The sequence below is a fragment of the Manis pentadactyla genome, chromosome 1, assembly GCF_030020395.1.
Source record: "Manis pentadactyla isolate mManPen7 chromosome 1, mManPen7.hap1, whole genome shotgun sequence".
Taxonomy (NCBI): Eukaryota; Metazoa; Chordata; class Mammalia; order Pholidota; family Manidae; genus Manis; species Manis pentadactyla.
In genome coordinates, this window is record NC_080019.1 from 235,352,347 (window position 1) to 235,366,588 (window position 14,242).

The following is a 14,242-nucleotide window of genomic DNA, read 5'->3' on the forward strand; positions in this document are numbered from 1 at the left end:
TATTTCACACGAAGAAAACACAAGTTTTCTTGCATTAATACTAGCCAGCAGCCATGTGTTAGAACAGAAGATAAACTCCCTGCCTGCCGACAAGGAATGCCCTTCCACCCCTGCACTTGCACGTGAAATACCCCAGCTGTGACTCTGGGGCCGGCAGCACACTGCATGCGCTCTCTGCTCCCAGGGGCCTCAGCCAGGGTGCTGTAGTACAAGGCAGTGCTTTGCAGTTGGAACTCAGTTTCTTGCTTGAATCCACGCATCTGTCAAATAATGCTTCACCTCTCTGCTTTTCATACCAAGAATCAAGAGAAATACATAGAGTAAAATTGTCTTGTCAAAACCAAAGGAAAACTGCCCACCTACCTAGGTCTTAGAATCTCTGAGAATTGTTTCCCAGCTTATTCTAAAGGTTAGAGAACAATGATAATAAAAATTTGCTGACATTTATGAGACACTTACTCTGAGCCAGAAACTGGTAAGTATGTTGTCTTATTTAATCCTCCAAGTGATCTCATGAAGTAACATGACTTCTTTACAGATGTGGAAAGTGCTCGGAGAGCAAGGTCACCCAGCTAGGGAGGGGCAGAGCCAGCACACACCAGGGCCTCCCACTGCGGTTGCCCGCTCCCGCTCAACATCAGGGAGAGGCGACCTGCCCACAGGAGCCCATCCAGGGGAGGGGACAGCTCTGCCTGCAGAGGGGTCAGGGGTATGCCACATTGCTGGAGGATGGTCGACAGCACCTTTCCTGCCAGAGGCAGTAAATGACATCATTTAAGAATATGGGCTTGGCTGGCTTCCCTAAATTTAACTCCTGCCTCCAACTTACGGCCTTTGGGCAGGGTGCTTACCTTCTCCGCACTTCAGTCTCCTCATCTGTAGAGTAGGGACCACAGACTACACTTGACAGGTGGCTGACAATTAAGTAGGTGAATACATGTAAAGACCCGAGCGTGGAATGGAGTGAGGACTCAATCAATGTGCCTTGAGCCCTGAGAGCTAGGAAAGGACCAGCACCAGCAGGTGAGGCGCAGCAGGGTCAGATGGCCACTTGCTCCGTCTCACCTGCTTGTCAGGCAGTAGTATTTCCCAATCATGCCCATCACTAGGCTGAAAGACTGAAAGACTGAAAGACTAGGCTGCCAAAGGGAATGGCCACTGCATCCAAGAGCTTGCATTCTTATGCTTTTACTGAAGCGCAGTGGATACACAGTGTTGGTTTCAGGGGCACAGCAATGGCCTGATGGTATTATACGCTCCTAAACGCTCACAGAACCTGCGTCTTTAGGAACACTTAGTAGTAGCTCTAACCACTGGGCCAAATCTTGGCATCCAGACTGAATCCACTGGCTGTGGGCCTCAGTACCAGGCACAGCACTTGCTACAGAAAAGGAGCTTAATGAGCACTGGTGGAACGACCAGAAGGCTGACTGGCTGGAGTGCCCAGCACACAGTGGCTCTGGAGGGAGGACCTGCGGTCACGTGCACGTGTGTGTGCCCAATCCATAGGACGTGGGCTGCCATTTGCACGCCCACAGTGCCGTTGCAGCAAGGCACTGCTGCGCACTGTGGTCAAACTGCAAACCCTGATCTCGCCACTTGGCGGCATCAGTCGATTCGGGAATCATCAGGCAAGGAGCGCTTTGTATTTCCCAGGTTGCAGCTATGCGGTTCTAGGGGCTGCGGATGCCTGCGGATGCAGAGGGCAGGGAAGGCCTCATGCCAGGAGTATTACTGGGCACATCAATTTTCAGATTTCCTTCACCTCGCATTAAAGGCAACAATCTCTTATTCCTAGTCCCCTACAGCAAGATAGCCTTTTCTTTTCAACCTGCACGTGGCTTGACAGAAGGCTGCCAGAGACCACTGGTAACAATATGCCATGATCTTACTATCATTGTTGAAGAACAGCCAATTGTTCTAACAAGAAGAAACCGACACAGAGAAAACCTGATTGAGAACAATCTGGTTTATCTATGATTTGATTCCCTGGCTGCTGTCACACACAGGCTGCCCAGGCACAACACACACCACACCCCCACCCAGCCAGACCCTTTCTCAGGTTTCAGAGTGCAGGTCTGCCAGGGTCCGCTAGGGAGGCCCCCATGGGGAGGTGGACAATGACTGGGCAGGATGACTTCATCACTCTTTGGTTGTCCATGTTGTCTATTATCGACCATCTGCACACATTGGAATTTTTATTCACCATTTGAACTCACTGGCTTATCATTAAGCTACCAAAGCAAAGAAGCCATGAAGCCCTGAGTCTGATTGACCAGGTGGCTCCTGAAGAGGCACCATGCGTCTGCAGTAAAGCCACTGACACCTCCCTTCTCAGCACTGTTAGCTTAGGCCTAGATTAGATTAAACCTGCCCCGAAGTGCTCCCTGGACAAAGTCACATACAGTGTTCCTAAGTGTATCTCACGGGGTCTTCATAGGAAGCTGCCCGAAGCTAGAGGCACGGTGTCCTGAACAGCGAGCACTCCTTCCCTGCCCAGATACCTGGAGCTGCACACTCTGGGGCTGTAGGTGCTGAACTCAGGACCCACATTCCCACTTCTCCTTCCGGCTGCTGCTTTCGGAGACTGTGTCACTCCACTTTGTGACTGAAAAGGGCTTATCAGAGGGCTGTGGCTCTGCCACATGACCCAGCTGGCTCAGAAGCATGCCCCAGGGGTTCTCAAGGTACTGGGGAGACACAGAGGAAACGAGAGGAAGGGATGTGTCTGGCTAGCAGCTCTGCGTCTCTGTTCACGATCTCCAACAAACAGTCTCACTGTACTGACAGCGCGGCTGCTGCGTGATGGAACAGATCAGCCCACTGAAGCACAGAGACAGACAGACAGGGTGGTAGTGAAAGGCAGGGAAAGTATGTGAGCCTTGTGAATACAGCTCACACCGAAAAATTAGCAATCCCTCTTTGTAAATTTGGGCTTCTTCCAAACACAGGATGGGAGAACCACGTTGCTGAGGGCTGAGAACTGGTACTGTTTATCAGATATAGTAATCTTTATTCACAAAGCAGTTATAGTTTACCAAGGTAATGTCTGCAATCGGGATCCCCCTCAGTCCACAAGCAGGGCATGTATGAGACCCATTTCTGTAGCAGGAAGTGTGGCCGACGCATATGGAGCAGCCTAAAACTGCAGCGCTAGTTAACAAACATACAGACTCAAAGTTAGGTTTTCTTCTCACCATATTGCTTTTCTGCTTCTAAACTTGCAGGGAGTCAGTCAGCCTGCAATTCTTGCCACAGCAAACAGGTGGCCTCTGATGAAAAGATACATAAAGTACAGTCTAAATAAATGCACATGTCACAGGCCCACCAGAGTCTGTGCAAAGACTGTGGTGAAGACCCTGCTTTTCAGCGGCCCAGCCCCCCAGAGCGGCCGCTCATGCTGACAGCTCTGACAATACTGCAGGCGCTGTGCCCGAGCAAGGAGGCCTGCTAGGAAGCAGCTGCTACCAGGACTCTCAACAACCACCACAAGCAAAGGCACCCACAGAAACAGCAAGCAGAGGAACCAAGTAATGGTTCAAAACAGATGCACAGCATTCCTCGTAGCATAAAAGGGTCATTTTTACAGAAATCTGCAGTCAGGCTCATTCTCTAGGGCACAAGGATATGTTAAGAGTTCAAATAATTTGTACAATTCACTGTTCCCAAAGGCCAACACCAATGGGAGATGGAGGAGCGGAGGAGCGGAGCCAGGAGGGGGCAGAGGAGGGAAATCTGCAGGGGAGCGCCCAGGAGCTCCGTCCACCGACAGGCGGGCCCTTCGTCCAGCAGGTCTGAGCCACCCTCCTAATGGGATCTCCGCCTCCACTGAGGGCCCATTTTGAGGCTGAGGGGCAAGGAGACTGGCTTCTCAGCTGATACTTCTCTTGAGCTGTCTTTTCTTGTCCAGATGAAGGCACAACAAAAATACTTTCTAAAATGCTCCTTAGCAACATTTGTCACTAGCTGACCAGTTTCACCTGCCACTTCCCAAGAGGACAAAGCGGCATCATGCTAGAACCACCTCTGTGCTCAGAGGCAGGCAGCTGGCCTGTGTTTTGCTGAGCCCCACCCACCAGGCTCAGTTGGCCAAAGACACCGTCTCCAGATGAACTCTGCCCCAACACGCCAGACCAGGCCCTGACGTGCAGCAACTTATTTTAAAGGCGTCTGGTGCTGAGAATGTATCCCACCCTCCCCACCACCACTCCTTAACAGTCGTTTGTGTATTTTAAAGTCAGACGGCAGCTCCTCTAGAAAACCCCTCTTGTCATGAGAGAAAAGCAGTGATTCCAGTCTTGGAGATAATTTTGTTAACTTAGGTCCTAGAAGACTTAGGAAGAACAGACTTGTCTACGAGGGGATCCACACGACTCTCCTACTCCAAGGGTCATTGGAATTGACAACAATAAGGTAAAAGACAAACAAACAGATGAGTAAGCAAGTAAGTAAATAATGAGAACAGCCCAAAGTCTCCTCCACCCCATGAGAGGAGGCTCCATCACAGACTGAGGCGGCCCCAGCACACTCCTCGGTGCAAACACCCTCTGCTGAGGAGGACTTACACGCTCAAGCTCCCAGCACTTAGGATAACTGAACTGTGACCACTAAAATGCAAATATTTTAAAACTTTCAGTTTGTTATAATTTTTTATGTTTTAGAGTAATGTTTCATCCAATGTTTATAAGGCTGCCTACTTGAGATTTCCCTGGTTAATCGGTAATTTATTTCCAAAGATCTGACCTAATTCTTAGTGGATGTAGATCATGCAACATCTCTTGCTGATAATCCTTAGATTCCCCCTCAGAGTCCAGGTTTCCGTAACTACCATTTTACATTTTTCTCCTTTCTCAGTTGTTTCCAATCACATCACAGTGAAGCCTATTCATAAAGTTTAGAGTAGATATAGAAACAGAATACAGCTCAATCTTCCCCAACGATTTTCTCGGTTAACCCTAAAGCAGTTGTGAGTGCAGGGCAAGGGCCTCTGGTCCCAGGAGAAGAGAGGTTCCTGCCTATTGAATCAGGGCCATTTCCCCCATGTTGAGTGGCACCTCTGAGCTGCTCTTTCATATTCTGAGATGACTAGTATTCTAGCTGCCCTTGCTCTTTTCTTCCAGAGAAAGTGGATTCCACATGCCATGTATAAGCATGCTTCACTGTCGAGGTCTCTGCTCTTATTCTGCTTTGTTCTCTGAATATGGTAACCAAACCCTTTCTTCTCACTTCTTTATTTACAGAGCTGATGGTGGGAGGGAGCAGGAACAGCCAGGACAGCAGGCGAGGCCCACAGTCCTACACACTGCCAAGGCCACGCTGCTGAGCCCACCACAAAGGCCGTGTCCCCCAGAGGACTGGCGGCTATTCCTCCACTCTCACCACTGAAAAGAGATCCCTTCGTGTGGCTCTTCATCTCGCACCACCAGTGTGGCAGCCTCAGCTTGTATGCAGGCTGCCTGCTCAGCCTCTCCGTCTTCCCTGTCCTTGCCCAGACATTTCAGAGAACCTGCTAACACACTTGCTGCAGAAACTGTGCCCTGGAAAGATGAGTAAAACACAGAGCTGCCAGGCTTCTGAACACACACTGTTCAACCCCCATGTCAGGGCGGTAACCACCCACCATTCTTTTGTTCTTCAGCAAAAACCTACAGCCCCCAAGCCATTTTGACGGAAGCTACAAAATGAAGAACAGAAGCTTCGAGTCAGAAAAGGCCCACTGGGACAGAAGGCTACATCCCTGATGCTTTGAGGTCCACTCATCCTCACACAAATAATAGAATTACAAAACTAACAAAAACAAGGGGTGGCTTTTCGCATTTAGACATGCTCAAGTTAAATTAGTCCGTCCTGAGAAGCAACATTTGCCAAGTATGTCAGAGCTGCCACTGCAGCAGATGATGTATTCAGAGTGAGGGGTGCCTCTGAACATGGCAGAGATCTCTGCTAACCCAGGAGTTTGGGAGAAGACAAAGCCCAGGGGTCTCGAACCATGCTCAAGCTGGAGTTGCTGCCAGGTGCTACAAAGGCACAGAGCACCACCCGCAGCCAGCCATCAGGAACCCTGTGTGCCTTGGGATCTGACACAGACTTAAACCTTCGATGCCTTTGGATACATTCAGACCTAAGATATACCATCCCATGTGGTAAGAGGCAGCCCCTGTATTTGTTTGAAGGCTATCAAAATAACCAAGTGGTCATATAATTGAAAACTTCCCCTCTTTACAAGAAAAACAGAGAAAAAATACACTAAAAGGGGAATAGCCCTAAGCGGTGTTAGGAAGCATCTTAGGTTTCTGTCACGGCAGCCTGCATGCCTAGATCTTCTAGGGTAGCTAGACTCTGTGTTCTGCCCTGTTGAAAGCTGCTGTGTGTCCAGGCAGTGTAAATTGATCAGAGGCTCAGCTTTTACTTTACAACACTCCAACACAGAGCTGGCTCCTCTCCAAAAGATTCCAATTCAGTGTACTCAGATTGTTTTTTCTTGTAGGAAGACTTGTGAACTTTTATAGATTTAAAAAAAATGCCATTCCTCTTCCCTGCACCTCCTCATGCCCCAAAATCATTAGCCAGAACAGGGTATGTATTCTTTATTCAACAACAAACACTTTCTTACAGTTGACTAGGCATGGGGGGCTCAGCAGGGCACAGAACCCAGCATGCTCCTGTGCCAGCTACATTTTCAAGCATGAGGGCAATGAGTGGGCACACTTGTAAGCAAGTAAGACTTGCCTATCTGCATCTGAGTTTCATCAGGAGAAGTAGGAGAGCATTCTTTCATTGTGCCAGAAGGAGAGTGACAAGAGAGTAGGAAGTTTGTGCTGAGAGGTGGGGCGGCGTGCCAGCTGGGTAGGTGCAGTGACTGCAAGCAGAGCAGGGAACTCGGGGCCAGGAGGGCATGACCACCACCCCTCAGAGCAGGGGACGCCCAGAAATACCCACCATCAAGACAGATGCCAAGACAGGCCTAGAAGAAGTGCTGGGGCTTTTACATGGGGGCTTTGTACTCGCGTCCTCCATAAATCGTGTGTGTGTGTGTGTGTGTGTGTGTGTGTGTGTGTGTGTGTGTGTGCGCGCGCGCTAAGGTTTAGAACTCATGCAGAGTACTCGCGTCCTCCATAAATCGTGTGTGTGTGTGTGTGTGTGTGTGTGTGTGTGTGTGTGTGTGTGCGCGCTAAGGTTTAGAACTCATGCAGAGAACCATACCCCAAGCTGCCCAGGTTAAACACGGTCCTTAGCACAGTAACATCTCTAGCACCGGCACCTCCTGATCTTACACTCACACTTCATACTCTGCCCCCAATGCTGGTCTACCCACAGTATACTCTTTCCCCTCTAGTCTTGGTGTCACTTTCAAGGGTGCAGGGGCAGAAGTGTGCATTTCTTACTTTATTTTATTATCGTTTATTTTTTATTGTAAGGATAATTAAGGTTTGCAGAAATAAGGTCTATAACCTGGAAAAACCTGGAATCTGGTTCTTAATCTGGAAAATGGAGAGACTTGAGGGGCCTCCCAATGCCTATTTGGTTCCTTTTCTGTGGAAGCAACCCCCTGATTTTTAACTGGGCACATGGCTACCCACAAAAAGCTTCCCAGCCCTCCTTGCACTGAGGTGTGACCATGACTAAATCCTAATCAGCAGGGAAAAGCAGAAGCAATGCTTGCAAGTCTAGGAAGTATTCTGGGCAGGTCCCCATCCATCCCTTCTTCCTTCCCACCAGGCATCGACTCAAAGTGATGGCTGGCATTCAAGCAGCCACCTCAGACGACAAGGTGGAAGCCGCATGATGATGATGACGGAGTTGCACGCCTGGGGGTCACCAGGCAGGCTCAGACTTCACATATATCAGAGGGAAAAGGGTGGACACATGTAAGCCTGTCACTCACAGCCAAATCTAATGCTCACAGAGACACATGCTTTTGGAAACTGCTGCTAATAGGCAGATGTAGGTATTTTCCTTAAAGACAAAGACTGTGAAGTAACGAGAAAGCTGTAGAATAAACTAGGTAATTGGTGGAACAAAAGGTATAAAAAGTGACAATGAAAAAACCCCGTTTTTCCCAGCATGCCCCAGCCCTGGATCTCTACAGCTGACCTGAATGCCCTGCTGCGGCCTCACACTCAGTTCTCTGAATCACCTTCATCCCTCCCTCTTCTGGGTTTCTTCAGGGGTGATGACAATGATCTAGATCACATAGTGGTGATGCTTGCCCAAGTCTGAATATACTAAAGCCCACGAAATTGCACACTTTTTAAAAGGGTGAATTTTATGGCACGTGGATTATAACTCAGGTAAAACAAAAAAACCTTCCAGGGTGGCAAGACTTGCCAGAACAAAGACAGTCAGCTATTCCGTCCCACCCTCTGCAGCACGCTGCCCCCTGGCATGCCCTCGCCTGGGGCTGGCAGGGAGCACCCTACCTCCGGCCTCTCCTCCGGCTGCACACCACCGCCACATGCCCCTGCCCATCATCCTGGGTCTCACCCACAGCTCCAGCTCCCAGTGCCCAGACACAGCTGAACATCAGAGGCCTCTAACTAGAAGGAACATCCATTTTCTCAACAAAAACACGGCCAAAATGCAGTGTGCCCGACTTTGAATGAGTAAACTTTTAGGTATGTGAATGAAATAGTCAAATGTGTCTCCTATGTGATTTATTAATTTAGCTAGGCTTATACACCTAAACTATAAGACAGCATGCTCTTCATTATGACTGTGCCCCCAATACCCCTACACTGGCAGACACAGGAACAGAGCAGGGGGTCAATGATTGAGTGTCCAGGCAGCAAACAAGGAAAGTTTAAACTACTAGGTGACAGGCTGAAAATACAAACGCCAACAAGTCCACTCATGGGTGTATATTAACAGAAATGAGCACCCCTATTCACCAACAACTCTGAAATAGCCCCAAAGGGAAAAAAACAAACCAAATCTGTATGTCCTTTAACAGTGGAACTAAGAAATTAGTTGTGACATATTCTTACCCCAGGAGACTGTACTGGAACAACAAGAATGGACACAACCCCGTTTACACAGAAGATGAATTTCAAAAACAATACTAAGCATACAGTCAGGTAGGACATGTCCTGTGTGACTGCGTGTACATAAGGCTCAAAACCAAGCCAAAGGGCTCTGGTATTAGAACTCAGGACAGTGACATGACCGTCTAAACTAGAATTTAGGATGTCTTCGGGGAGGGTGGCAGGAGGGGCTGCTGTGTATGGAGCACGTTCTGTTTATTAACCTGGGCGGTGGTTACACAGATGCTATGGACACGATGTTTGTGTCCTCACCACCACCCCAGCCCCCAAGTGCATGTGCTGAAGCCCATGTGGTGGTATTTGGAGGTGGGAACTTTGGGAGATAATGAAGTCATGAGAGTGCAGCCTTCATGAACCAGTCCCCTACAAGACAAGGGAAAGATGGTCTTTCTCTCCACCTTGTTGAGTGAGAGGCTGCCATCTGCAAACCAGGAGGAGGGCCTCCCAGGGAATCACCCGGCCAGTACCTGGACCCTGGACTTCCCAGCCCCCAGATCTCTGAGAAACCAATTTCCCCTGTTTAAACCACCCAGTCTATGGCATTTGTTCCAGCAGCCCATACTGACTAGACAACAGGTGTATCTGATTTGCGATAAGTCATCGCACAGTGTGCTTATGACCTGTGCTCTCCACCATATGTGTGCAACATTTCAAAACACAAGAAAAGGAAAAGCAGTAACAGCTGAGACGGCCTCCCCTCGCACCCTGTTCCACTCCAGCTCTTTTCCTGCTGCAGCTGCATCACCCACACAGCTGCTTCTGGTTGCCCAGCAATTTTCTGGACCACATCATTTGAATCGCTGTCACCGTTGCTTAAGACACAGATTTTGAATCTGTGAATAATGTGATTGTGGGAAGTTTACCTTAAGCCACAAGCACCAGTGGGCATAAAATTATAATAGTTAATCTTTCATTGGTCCTGTAAGTGCATCTGAATACTGCTTTATTTAAAATGTTATCTAACATTTCACTCATGAAAATATAATTCCAGGGTAATGACTGAAATTGTGTTGAATTTCCTTGCCTGCATTAAAAAATCCAAACAAACCAGATTCTATCAGTGGATGACCTCTGTCAACAACCAAAGCTAGCATGGACTGAAGTCAGTGACTAATGTATCTTCCCCAAATAATACTTTGTGGCTAAAAGAAGTCATTGAGGAAATACCCCAGGAGAGCAAACTTATAAAGCTTTATAAGACCTTCACAGAAAGATTCCCTCTTTTCTGACAGATGAATTCTTGGGAAATCCCACCTCATTCTGAAGTAATATACTTGTTTTCAGCACTTAAAAAGTCTAACAGACATCCCATATGCATCTACTGTAAACCTAGACAGGGAAATGATGCTGTCCCATTTTCTTCTTTAGCTGAATATGTATCAAGAACCAGTAATTTACAGAAGCAACACAAGTAACTAGCAATCAAATGTAAAAATGTCCTTTCTAATACCCTAAGACAGGAAAATTATATCATTTCCTTCTTTGCTACACTGGCAGAATTTTAAGAAACACTATGAAGTAGTCCAACCACACAGGAGCCTGGGGACGACGGTGACAGGCACCGACCATCAGCATGCAGTACACGTGTTTGCTGCGACTGCTTGGCACTGCCTGGGATGCAGCGAAGACAGGGACTCTCAAACGCTGCTGGTCAGAGAAAAAAAATCAGGAAATTCCTGGAAGACAACTGGACTACACTTATGAAGTCATAAAATATGCTTACCTCTTAATCTGGCATATCTACCCGGAGGAATTAATTCAAAGAAGATACTAAGGATGTGTGACTATTTGGCTACAAGGCCATTCATCACAGCACTGCTTAATAAAGAAATAACCTTAAAATGTCAAATGAAGGACTAGTTAAATCAGGGTAATCTGTATTCTTAAGCACCACAGAGTCATTAAAAGTGATGTGATAAAAATGTATTTAATGACAAGGAAGTATGTCCACAACACTTAAAGTGAAAAGCTTATTAAACCATGTGTGCAAGATTTTCCTACTCTAGGTACAGAGATCACAGATGATACATGCAGAGAAAAATCTAGGAGGGCATCTAGGAGGGCACTCATCCAAGTAACAGCAGTAATCTAATCAACATGTACGGACTATTTCATCCAACAGAAGAATACACATTATTCTCAAGCTCACATGGAACATTTACTAACATAGTCAATATGCTGAGCCATAAAACACACCTTAACAAGTGAAAAAGCATAGAAAATCATATCATGTCTGTTCTCCAACCACAAGAGAATTAAACTAGAAATCAAACAGAAATATAACTACAAAACCCCCAAATATTTGGAGGTTAAAGAACACAAGGGTCAAAGAATAAATATCTCAAGAGAATTTTTTTTTTTAATTTGAAACTAAATGAAACTGGAAACACAACCATCAAAATTTGTGGGATGCAGTGAAAGCAGTGGTTAGAGGAAAATTTATAGCACTGAATACACGTAATAGAAAAAAATGGAAGATCTAAACTTCACCTTAGGAAACTAGAGAAAGTAGAGCAAATTAAATCCAAAGTAAGAAAATAAATGATAAAAATTTAGAGCAGAAATCAATGAAATTGAAACCAGGAAATCAGTAGAGAAAAAACAAAAACAAATGAAACCAAAAGCTGGTTTTCTGAAAAGATCAATAAAATGAATAAATATCTAACCAAGCTAACCAAAAAAAAGGGGAGAAAATATAAGTCACTAATATAAAAAATGAAATAGGGCCTATCAATACTGATTTCATGGAATTAAAAGGATAATAATATTATAAACAATTCTATGCTCACAAATTTGATAATCTAGATGAAAAAGACCAATTCTTAGAAAAATACAATCTGCTCAAACTCACACAAGAAAAAGACAACCTGGATAGGACTATATCTATTTAAGAAATTGGATCAATAACTAAAAATCTTCCAAAACTGAAAGCACCAGACCCAGATGGGTACACTGATGAAGCCTACCAAACATTTAAGGAATAAATTACACTAATTCTCTACTATCGCCAAAAGACAGAGGCAGAGGGAACACTTCTAACTCATTCTGTCAGGCCAGCTTACCCTAATACCAGAACCAGACAAAAGACACTACATGAAAAGAACTGTAGACAACTATCTCCCATGAATGTAAATGCAAAAACCCTCAATAAAACATCAGCAAACCAAATCTGACAACGAATAAAAACTATATACCACCACCAGGTGGGACTTATTTCAGCTAGGCAAGGCTGGTTCAACTTTCAAAAATCAATTAATGTAACCCATTACATCAACAGGCTGATGAAGAAAAAATCATATGATCACATCGATAGATGTAGAAAAAGCATTTGACAAAATCCAACACCCAGTCACGATAACTTTCATAGAGGAAAAGATGGGAGCCTCAACTTGATAAAGAACACTAACACAAACACCCTCTTAGCTGGCAAATAACCACATGAAAAGACACCCCACATCATATGATACCAGGTAAGTGCAAATTAAAATAACAGTGAAATCCCACTATACAGCTTTAGGATGGCCAAAATTCCAAACGCTGACAACACCAAATGCTGGTGAGGACGTGGAGCAGCAGGAACGCTCACTCACTGCTGGTGGGAACGCACAAGCGCATAGCAGCTTTGGAAGATGGTGGTTTCTTACAAAACTAAACATATTCTTACCATGTGATCAGCCATCAGGCACCTTGGTACTTACCCAGTGAAATTGAAAACATGTCTATACAAAATCTGCACATGGATGTTATTTTATGGCAGCTTTATTCATAACTGCTAACTTGGATGTGACCAAAATGTTCTTCAGTAGGTGATGGATAAAGAGACTGAGGTACATTCAGACAATTTTGGAATATTCTTCTTCTTCTTTTTTTTTTTAAAGAGCTATCAAGCATGAAAAGACATGGAAGAAACTTAAATGAATATTATAACTAGGTGAAAGAAGCCAATCGAAAAGGCTATATACTATATGATAACAACTCTATGACATTCTGGAAAAAACTATGGAGATAGTAAAAAGATCAGTGGCTGCCAGGAGTTTGGGGGCAGGAAAGGACGAACAGGTGAAGCACAGGGGTTTTAGGGCAGTAACACTCTCTGTATGACACTGTAATGCTGGATACATGTCATTGCACGTTTATTTAAACCCACAGGGTGTTGGGGCAAGGCAAGTTAACTGATGCTTCTTTCCAAGAGGAGGGATCATGGCTATTCAAAAATGTCTGCACTCCAAGTGATGACTCTAACAGCATCTTACTATGACGATAGACACTGACCACAACAGAGGGGGTGAGGACTTGATAATATGGGTGAATGTTTGAGCCACAGTGTTGTTTATGTGAAACCATCAGAAGATTGTGTATCAGTGATACTTTAACTTAAAAAATAAAGTTTGCACTTAATGTGGTAAAATGTTAACATTTGGGGAATGTGGGTGCAAAGCACACAGGAATTCTTTGTATTACTTCTGCAACTTTAAGTCTGAAATCTTTTTTTAATTAAATGTATCCTTGAACAGGGATCTTACAGGAATGAAATGTTCTAAAACTAGGTTATGATGATAGTTGCACAACTTGGTAAATTCACTAAAAATCATTGAATTGTACACTTTTAAAATGGGTGAATTTTATGACACACAAATTATCACAATAATTTCTTTTTCTTAAAAAATAAAAATAAGAAAAGAACCCCTGTATTTCCCTCATACTAGAGGTCAAAAACCACTGCCACAATGCCAGTGCTGCTGGAGAGAAGCCCCTGAGACAGACACACAGGAGGGACCCTGCCCCAGCAGTGATGTGATTCCCCCCACCCGCCACCCTGCCCTGTGCTGTGGTCAACAATCCCAGGAACCTAGGGAAGGTCCACATTAGTCCTACACACCATCCAGTTAACCATTTTCATTTTATATTGACTTCCAAACTCTCCCTCCCTTTATCTCTGCGTGGATACTAAAGCGGAGAGCGTAACTGTACTGAGCAACGACTGCCCAAGGCTGTGCGGCCACTCCCAGTGCAGCTGTTACCAAGTCCATCCATCACCTTTCAGATTTTCAGGTTAAATGTTCTTCTGTGGTAAGTAGACACAATCAGCAAGTAAATTCTTTATACATTTTAAGATCAAAAGTTTAAATCTCTAACTTCCAAACAAATTGAAAGACCACTTTTTCTTTGTGGGTAAATGAATCTCAATTTTATTTTAAAGT

At 45.4% G+C, this 14,242-nt stretch overlaps 1 protein-coding gene across 3 annotated transcripts in view; it reads right to left on the bottom strand.

Moving 5' to 3' along the window:
• Positions 1-14,242, bottom strand: part of RBM6 (RNA binding motif protein 6) — a 73,850-nt gene that overhangs the window by 20,724 nt on the left and 38,884 nt on the right. The window lies entirely within an intron of this gene.